Genomic DNA, 10,949 nt, shown 5'->3' on the forward strand with positions numbered 1-10,949 from the left:
TCTGTGCCCCAGTGTAGGGAATTGAGTCTTCCCAGGCAGGAGCTCACTCCCATCTCTGGTCATCCAAGCCTGCTGGCACCATGGGTGGGACCAGGGGGTTTGGTTGTGTGTGAACAGGAAAGGTTGTGCTGCCTTGGGATGCTGGTGCTTTCCCTGGACACCCTGGCAACATGGAGAGGCAGCCTCTCCCTTCCCTTCTCATCTAAGGACCCCCGTGGGAGTGTTAATCTCCAAGGTGGCAGCAGAGGTGGCAGAAATCAGGCACTAGTATAGGGACTGTGTTTCAGAGGCACTGCTGGGGCTCTCCCTGTGGCTGGAGCTGCAGTTGCACCGTGACCAGGAGAGCCAGGGACCTCGGGCGTTTGGGCTACAGGGCTGAAGGCACCAAAGCTAGTGAGTGAGGCTGAGGGTGGGAGTGGAGATGGGGTGGGGCCCTGAAGTGGTTAAGTTTTTTGTCCCTGAGGGACTGTCGGGATTTCTGCTTCCCCAGCAGGCAGCTGGAGGAGCTCCAGGAGGACAGATTCAGGGACATATCCAAGCACTACAGGAGGACCTGACATATTAGGGGAGGTTTCACCTACAAATCGACTGGCCTTCCTGCTGGCAAGGCAGGGAGGTCCCAAAGCCGGGGTAATGTGGGCATGAACGTACGTGTGATCTTACTTGTCTGCCAAGCAGGCGAAGCCTATGGCTTTCCCATTACGTTGGTTTTGGTATGGTGAAAAATAATTGATGCTTCTTAGGGAAATAGGAATGGATTCATGAAGTCCATAAACTTACCTCCATAACATTGAAATTGAACAAAACCTGGAGATGTAATTGCCTTTTGAAAATTCACCTCATCTGGCGGAGAGCTTTGAGTTTAGCCAATCACAAGAAACCTCTTTTTTATGATATTGTCCCTATGAAAAACAGAGCTTCTCTCCAAATTTTTTATTATAAGTCAATGCCTTGGACAAGTTTACCTCCCTGGAAAGGATAAATTCACTTGACATTTTGAAAAGTGTTCCAGAGGCAAAAAATCTTCTCATTCTTCAGTGACTCTAACACGAAATTATAGAAATACTACAGGCATACACCTCAGAGATACTGTGGGTTTGGTTCCAGAGCACTATAATAAAGGGAATATTGTAATAAAGCTAGTCAAATGAATTTTTTGATTTCCCAGTGCACATAAAAGTTATGTTTATTCTATACTGTAGTCTATTAACTGTGAAATAGCATTATTTCTAATAAAATGTGTACACCTTAATTTTAAAATAGTTTAATGCTAAAAAAAGCTAGGCATCATCTGAGCCTTCAGTGAGTTATAGTAGTGACATCAAAGATCGCTGAACACAGGCCCCTATCACACAACAATAATGACAAAGGTAGTGATATTGTGACACCAAAATGTGACAGAGAAACACGAAGTTAGCAAATGCTATTGGAAAAATGGTGCCAACAGACTTGCTTGGTGCAGGGTTGCCATAAAACTTTAATTTGTAAGAAGTGCAGTATCTGTGAAGCACAGTAAAGTGAGGCCTAGTGAAGTGAGGTGTGCTTGTAGGTACTTTTTAATTTTGACACACTATACTTTGAAAAATTATAGTTTTATTCTTTCTGGAATTTATTTGGGTTTAAAGTGAAGAATACAACTAGTTTTCCCCAAATGGGTAGCCAGTTGTCTCAATACCATTTATTGAGTTTTGTAGCATAATCGTTAAGTTCTTCTCCCACCAGTTTAAACTTTTACTGTTCTCATGCTGAATTCTCATACATACTTATGTAAAGTTTTGGACTCTGTTTTATTGCTTTGCCTGCTTACTCCTGACCATATTGTTTTATTCACTGTGGTTTAAAAATATGTTCTAATATCTAGTAGGGTCTATCAGTCCCAAGATACTCTTCTTTTTCAGGAAATTCTTTATTCTTCTTCTATATTTATTTTCCAGAAGAACTGTAGAAAAATTTACCCAAGTCCACCAAATATCCTGCTATGATTTTATGGCATTTTCTTGAATTTACACATAAACTTAAGGCAATTTAACATCTTTTCAATATTTAGTTTTCCTATCCAGGGACAAGTTGTGCTTTTCCATTTTCCATAGCTTTAAAGTTTTCTCATATAGGTCTTACACATCTTTATTAAGTTATTCTTGATTTTTTATAGTTTTTGTGGCCATAACAAATGGGATTTAAAAAACAATGTTTTCTTGCTGTGGATTTTAAAAATTATGTTTTATTATCAGTTATTGCTGACATAAATAAAACTATTAATGTTTACATGTTAATTTAAAATTTGGACTAATAACTAAATATTCTTATTGTATTAATAGTTTTTCACTATTTTCTTGGTATTTTATTTTGGTTTTTTTTTGGGGGGTTGATATATGGTCATATCTTTTTTTTTAATATTTAAAATTTTATTTTATTTATTTTTTTTACACAGCAGGTTCTTATTAGTCATCAATATTATACACATCAGTGTATACATGTCAATCCCAACCGCCCAATTCATCACACCACCACACCACCACCCTCCTGCAATATCTTGACGTATAATGATAATATAGTCTCCTGTTTTCCAATTCTTATTATTGGGTTTAGTGAAATGATCATTTAAAGGAAATATAAAAGTGGCCGTATACAAAATACATTTTAAAAAATAAAAATAAAATACCCTCCTATATGACAATAATAACCCATCAGCAAATACATCTAAAAAGCCCAATAATAATAGCCATATCAAAAATTAAACATAATTTAATGTTATGGGATATGAAGGAACACTGGACTACATGGAGAGCTGTATCACGTGTCCCCATGAGAAGATTTAGTATAATAAAGATGTTAATTCTGCCCTAAGTTCTGCATAAGTTTAACATGATTCCAAACAAAATCTCAGTATCTTTGTGATTGCTGAAAAATTGATTCCAAATTTTCTCAGGAACCATAAATTTATGAAAATGATAAAAAAGTTTTTTAAGAAGAAAAGTCTTAAGGCACAAATGTCCTCCTAGATACAAAAGTGGGTTATAAATTCTAATGAAGGGTGTGTTACTGGTAAAGGACTAGATGGGTTGAAAAAAACAGAACAGGGGGTTCTGAGATGCACCAAATTTATAGAGGCAGGTCTCAACTATCTGGATCGGACAAATAGATTTAAAGCAATAATAATAGTGCATTGCTAAAAATTCCCATATATGAACTGGATAAAACAGGCACATATAAAGAAGGCATCTGTTATACCAAACAGCCAGGTAACCATGGATACCTCCTGCTGCTGCCCCGGTGACTCCCTGCTCACCTCGCCAGTCTTACCGGTCACAGCACCTGGCTGTGAGGATGGACCCTTTGGGGCTCCCCCACAGCCAGTTCCAAGAGAGAGATCTAAAGATCTAAAGACTTAGATCCTGGGAGGCCTTTCTGGGGATGTACTGGGTACACAAGGCCATGGGATTTTCAGCTGAGATTTCACTAAGAACCCAGTTCTGGGTGGAGCTAGTCCAGCTCCTCTGATCCAGATAAAGTGTATCCATACTGTGCCTGGAGAGAAGGGAGGTAGGGTGGGCCCTCTGGGGTCTGGCTGCCTACACCTCCAGACATTGGGCTGGTGGGGAGACCTAGCTAGGGGTGGGGGGAAGCTCTCAGCTTCCTCCAGAGGATGACTGGTATGGGGACAACCTGGTCACCTCACAGGTAGCAGTTCCCTGGTGGCAGAAGAAACCAAAGGCAGGAGTGGAGGGAGAGACTGGCCTCCAGGCTGCAACTCCCCCAAACGCACCAGCTTCCCTGCCTTGGTCTCTTCCAAGAATCCCTCCATCTTCCGAAGGTGCCCCTCCCCAGGGTGTGTTTCCTTAGTGTGTTCTGTGACACAGCGAGAACGTTTTGTTAAAAAATAAACCCACTGGGAATTCCCTGGCAGTCCAGCGGTTAGGACTCGGCAATTTCACTGCCAGGGCCCGGGTTCAATCCCTGGTTGGGGAGCTAAGATCCTGCAAGCTGAGAGGTGCAGCCAGAAAATAAATAAATTAATAAATAAAATAACCCCACGTCTGGATATGAGTATTTTCAGACTAAAAACTTGCTCTTCTCTGCAGACAGATGGCATAGCTAGTAGGGAAGATGTTGACCAGTATTTTCAAACAGAGTTCAGTGACTGTTTTTCTTCAAGAAGAACAAAACTACGACACCTGAATAAGGTGAGTGAGTTCATTGTCTATCTTTTCTCCCCATGGTTGAACACATGCCATCCATAATGTTGAGACAAAAGTGCAAACGTTTTTACAGCATGTGACAAGATAACACAGGTGAATGTGATGTTAGAGGATTTAGTTAAAAATCCTCATGGAAAGTATGAGGCAGTGGAAAGCCCCAGGCTTCCACCTCATGGCTGTCTGCAGGGCCTGACCCTGTGGACAGGCCTCCCTGCAGTGGGAGGAGAGGACATGAAAGATTCTAGGTTGGCAGCCACAAAAATTGCCTGATCCAAAGCAGGGGAAGCAAGAAGGGGGCACTAAGATGCAGACCTAAGAGGGGTGCTTGAACAGAGCTCTTGAGGACATGAAATCTGGCTTCACAGTGGTATCCACAGCACCCAGGCTTCTGCTGGTTACCTTATATATATCCTCTCAATGATGCATGAGGTAATTATCTTTATCCTCATTTCACAGATGAGGAAACTGAGACTTGACCAAGTGGTCTGCCCAAGGCCATGGCTGTCGGTGGTAGAGATGGGATTCAAATCTCTCTGAACAACTGTACCTGGTTGTCTTCACACAGAGCAGGCACCATGAAAATGTCAATTGGATGGACGGATGGATGGATGATAGATATTGGGGTGGAGGAAACTGGTAACAGACAGGGGAACTGGGTGCTGTTGGACAGGGATGGGGGGAGATTTATTCACTGGCTACTCTTTGGTATCTCTTGAATTTTGCACTAGATGAATGTATTACTTTTCAAAATAAATACAGAAAAATAACAAGGGTTTATATCTCCCAAGCAGAATAAAAGGCCACTTTTGAAAGATTAAGAATCAGCTGACCTTCAGTTTTCATTTTTTTCCAAAATATTCTAATCAGCAAGATGCCCTGGCTGCTGTTCTGTTCCTGTAAATTAAAAATAAATGAGACAGGGACTTCCCTGGTGGCACAGTGGTTAAGAATCTGCCTGCCAATGCAGGGGACACGGGTTCGATCCCTGGTCCGGGAAGATCCCACATGCCATGGAGCAGCTAAGCCTGTGCGCCACAACTACTGAGGCTGTGCTCTAGAGCCCGTGAGTCACAACTACTGAGCCCACATGCTGCAACTGCTGAAGCCCGCGTGCCTACAGTTCATGCTCCACAACAAGAGGAGCCACTGCAATAAGAAGCCTGTGCACCGCAGCAAGGAGTAGCCCCACCCCGCTTGCCGCAACTGGAGAGAGCCCACACATAGCAAAGAGGACCCAACACAGCCAAAAATAAATAAATAAAATAAATAAATTTTAAAAATAAATAAATGAGAAAAAATGGACAGGAAATTGTTTACAGCAAGAATGACAGAAAATGGTTAATATTACACTTTAATAAGAGATTTTACAAGTTACTTGGATTGAAGGTCTTAACAGAGAATTGGATGAAGTCATGAAAAAAATATACTCAGAAGAAAATACATTTATAGCATCCAAGATAAGCCTCTAATAAGTAAAAATTAAATTGTTTATTATAACAAATATTGGAAATAACCTATGAATCTAACAATATGCTGTAATTCTAGTCAAATAACTAATGGAAAATTCATGTGGGATACTACACATTTATTTAAATTGATGCTATAGAATTGTATTTGTTGACATGTTATGTGAATATTTTCAAGTTTTTGAAGTGAAAGAGTAACAAAACAATGTTAAAGTATATTCTACTGGAGGACTCACTTTTCAATTTCAAAACTTACTACAAAGCTACAGTAATCATGAAAATGTAGCACTGGTATAAAGGTAGACAAATCAATGGAATAGAATTGAGAGTCCAGAAATAAACCCATATATCTACGGTTAATTGATTTTGACAAGGATGCTAAGATCATTAAATGGGAAAAGAATAGTTTTTTGAACATTGGGACAACTGGCTAACCACATTCAAAAGAGTGAAGTTAGACCCCTACCTCACACCACATACAAAAATTTATTCAAAATGGATCAACGATCTAAACGTAAGTGCTAAAAGTATAAAACTCTCAGAAGAAAACATAGGTATACATCTTCATGACCTTGCAACAGGCAACAGTTTCTTAGATATGATACATAAAGGACTAGCAACTGAAGGAAAAATAGATAATTTGGACTTCACCAAGCTTAAAACTTTGTTCATCAAAGGACATTATTAAGATAGTGAAAAGACAACACACCAAATGAGAGAAAATATTTGCAAATCATTTATTTGATAAGAGCCTAGAATCCAGAATACATAAAGAATTCTTACAACCCAACAATAAAAAGACAAATAACCCAAGTAAAAAATGAGCAAAGGACTTGAATAGAAATTTCTCTGAAGAAGATATGCATATGGTCAATAAATATCATCACTAGCCATTATGGAAATGCAAATTAAAACTACAACAAGGTGCCACTTTACTAGATACTACTCCACTAGAATGGCTATATTTAAAAAATGGAAAATAACAAATGTTGTCAAAGTTGTGGAGAAATTGGAACCCTCATACATTGTTGGTGGAAATGTAAAATGGCACTGTTATGATATGACCCAGCACGTATGACCAGGCACTTTTACAACTATATATATACCTAAAAGAATTGAAAACATATGTTCATGCAAAAACTTGTATTTGAATGTTCATAGCAGCATTATTCACAATCGCCAAAAAGTGGAAAGAACCCAAATGTCCAGCAACTGATGAACAGATAAACAAAATGTGACATATATATTATATATATGAATATTATTTAACCATAAAAAGGAATGAATTAGTGACTCACGTTACAATGTGGATGAATCTTGAAAACATTATGCTAAGACAAAGAAGCCAGTCATAAGGGGTCACGTATTGTATGATTCCTTTTATATAAAATGTCCAGAATAGGGAAATCCACAGAAACAGAAAGTAGATTGGTGGTTGCCTAGGGCTGGAAGGATGGGAGGGAAATGGGGAGTGCTAATGGTATGGGATTTCTTTATGGTGTGGTGAAAATGTTTTAAAATTTATTGTGGTGATGACTGTACAACATTGTGACTATACTATAAACCACTAAATTGTGCACTTTAAAATGGTGAATTTTATGTTTTGTGAATTATACTTCAGTTTAAAAAATTTTAAAAAGTATATTCCAATCCAAATCCAAATGTATGTCTACCTACCCATGTATGTATGTCTGTGTGTATATATGTATGTACTATGTATCCAACTACCTACCGATCTACAATCTATCTAACTTTAGGTAGTGGAACTACTCATAAATTTTTAGTTACTTCTTCATGTGAACATTTATAATTTGTATAACAAAGACAAAAATAAAAGAAAACCCTAAAATAAACAGGGAAAATACTAAGATACAATTTGTAAAAGAAGGGATGTAAAAGAGTTGCCCATTATACAACTCTGCAACATAAGAATATGGTACAGTAATAGAATAAAATGAAAATACATGTGCAAAAGTGGTAAAATTATGTATGAGGCAAAAACTTTAAAACTTTTTTGTATTGTAATCTTTATCTTTACAGGTAGGCAGGAAGTCAACGTATTTGCCTTACAAAATGAATTGAGTTTTTGTTTATTTACTTGCTGTTGAAAATGTTAATGACAACAATATCAAGTCTAGGTGCTTTTTTCAAAAAATTCACTCAGTCATTCTACAAATCTTCATTGAATAGGTTTTCTATATTTCTTATGAACCTTCCCTTTTGCTAATCTTTTCCTGTTGTTCTGAATTTTCTTCTTGTGCTGGTTTTATTCAAAATTGTTATTTCCTTTTAATTTTAAAATTTATTTGATTTTAGCTTTGAATTGTATTTCCTAATAACTGAAGCATTTTTGTGTTTATATAGTCTTTAGATTTTTGTTTCTCTTGTATTTTCTTGGGTATTTAATTTGCTATACTAGTAGTCTGTAAATATTATATTAGTTCATTTTTAATCTCAGTTTTGTATATTAAGCAGATATTCTCTTATCTAATTAATTTATTTGATTTCATATTTGTTACTGTTCCTTTTAAAATTTGTTATATCTTTAAAAAAAAATTAGGTGTAGATTTAGTTGATAATTTTTCCCTTTTTCTTGTTACCATAAGCATGAAAGATACCAGAGTTCCTTCAATACAGCTTTAACTGTGTACCCGTATCTCTTTTTTGTTTGTCTTTAACATAACATCCCCATATTTGGTGTTGCCTTTTCAACTTAATCGTTCCATCACAGAACTTTCTTCTATTCTTGCCTGGTCATGTGCATATAGGTGATGTATTGGCTTTCTCTCCAATTTTATCATATGGAAGTCTGAGGAAGTATGTGTAAAATCTTTGCTTTGCTATTGTGAATATCTTTATCTTCAAAATTGCAATTAATTTTTGTGAAAGCTTAATGTACATTTGAGAAAGCTCTCTATTTCTCAATTTTCCCTTTTTGGATCAGTTCCTCTAATCACCCTTTTGTAGAAGAGAAACGGAGGCCCCTGAGGTGTAGGGACTTGCTGACAATCCCTCAGTGGGGCTGGGTTAGAGCCTGTGTTTGGGGCCAATGAATGGAGTATTGTGGAGAGTTTATGCCAGCAAGCTCCAACAGCACCCTTCTTTGCTGGTGCCCCATTCTGTTGAAAAGCTAAAGAGCAGGACTGCCTTAGGCCAAACAGATTGTTTTGTTGGCACTTTCCCTGCAGCCTTCCTGCTGCACACAGCATTATACTAGCCTGCTGTCCTTGGGCTTTTCTTTGGCTTTGCCTGAAGAAGGGGTTCTTTCCTAGGATGCTAGCTTCTCGTGTAAACAATCCTCCAGTGGGTCCTGCCACTGGTGTTCAGGGCATGCCCAGATATGCAGGAATCCTGGGATGAATGTAACTTATTCAGTCAAGCTGGGACCTACTATTCTTGCTTTTGTGTAAACATGATTTATCTGAGCCAGGCTTTTAAATTATTCTATCTCCCTTTTCTTTAAAAAACAAGATTCATAGGTGTGGATTTTGTCTTTTTAATCCAGTCTATGATTCTGTTTTTTAAATAGGAGAATTTAGTCCATTTACACGTAATCTTATAATTGTTCTGTGTTACTCTGTATTTTTCTCACTTAATAATATTCTTTGTTTTCTCTTTAATATAGGACTTCTATTGGACGCTGTGATTTTTGATTCATTTAAGTGAGATCAAATGTAACAATTTCCTAGTGTTTTACTATATTTTCCTTTATCCAACAAAAAGCAGACTGCACACATTTCTTTATATCTGTTCTAATTCAAAAATGTTCTTTCGGGCTTCCCTGGTGGCGCAGTGGTTGAGAGTCCGCCTGCTGATGCAGGGGACACGGGTTCGTGCCCCAGTCCGGGAAGATCCCATATGCCGCAGAGTGGCTGGGCCCGTGAGCCATGGCTGCTGAGCCTGTGCGTCTGGAGCCTGTGCTCCACAAGGGGAGAGGTCACAACAGTGAGAGGCCCGCATACCACAAAAAAAAAAAAAAAAAAAAATGTTCTTTCTTATAAATAGATTCAGAATTATTTTTGTCATTCTCTTACCTTCTTCAAGTCCTCCTAGGTCAAATCCTCTTGGTCTGATTTTGGCATTCTGAAAAGTTAAATATTTTAAAATGCAGTTATCACATTTAATGGCAACTATACTTTATATCATTGTTTTTCAGGCTAGGGTATGCATATCTGTGGAGATGGGCTATAGAGTGCATAAAATTATCACTTCTCCCTTCATTGAAATTTTGCTACCCTCCCCTCCAATAAGAGCACGTGTGTGTGCATGTGTGCGCGCGCACACACACACACACACACACACACACACAGCCCCTAAGGAAGGTGTAGCCTTAATTCTACTGGGTGATTCTGTTTCCCTTGCTTAGCTGATTGGCTCCAGCAGACCCCTAACCCAATTCATAGGCTGGCCTGAGCCAATCAATCAGATGTTTTCTCTCTAGAACTCTAGAATGCAGAGACTCAATCAGGGTTGGGTGTTGGAAAAGGAGAAACAGACTCTTCACTGAAATTATTCCCCACCCCCACCCCATACATGAGTCCTTGGAGGAGTATTGATATCTGAAAACAAATATTGAGGTTTGGTTAAGAAGAGAAAGTGCCAAAGAGAACTTTGGTAGGTTACAGTGTCTGCTCTGAGAGGAAGAATAAAAGTTGCTTCTGTCAGTTAGGACCATCATCTACAAGATACTTGGTTATTTTATACTCCTAAGAGTGACTACTGTATAGGATAACTTCTTGTTAAACAATATTAGCAAACACATGTATTTACTATGTGCCAGGCACTGTTCTAGGTGCTTTACATATATTGACTCATTTAAATCTCACAGAAACCTTATGAGATGCTATCATAATCACCCACATTCTATAGGTGAGGAAAATGGAGACCCAGAGAGGTTGAGTAACTTGCCCAAGGTCACACTGTGGGTAACCGGAGGAGATGGATTTGAACCCAGCAGTTTGGTTCCCCACGTCTTAAGTGCTACGCCACATTGCTGCTGTATTGGAGTTGCAATTTGAGAGCGGCTTTTCTGTTATTCTAGCTTCATATGAGGCTGGTATCTGGCAGGAGACAAGGCACAGAAGAAAAGTAAAATTCTGTCCTATAAAGACCTCCCTCTGGAGTAAATTCTCCAACAAAACAAAGTATAAGCATTCTGGATTTGGTGAATTAAATATGATCCTTTATTTTCTCATTTAAAGTGTAATAATTGTTAGATAACATTTGCAGTTGCTGAGCTATATGTATACTTCAAGTTAAAAACCAGAAAAATATGCAAGATGGA

The sequence above is a fragment of the Phocoena phocoena genome, chromosome 7 (genome assembly GCF_963924675.1).
Source record: "Phocoena phocoena chromosome 7, mPhoPho1.1, whole genome shotgun sequence".
Classification (NCBI taxonomy): Eukaryota; Metazoa; Chordata; class Mammalia; order Artiodactyla; family Phocoenidae; genus Phocoena; species Phocoena phocoena.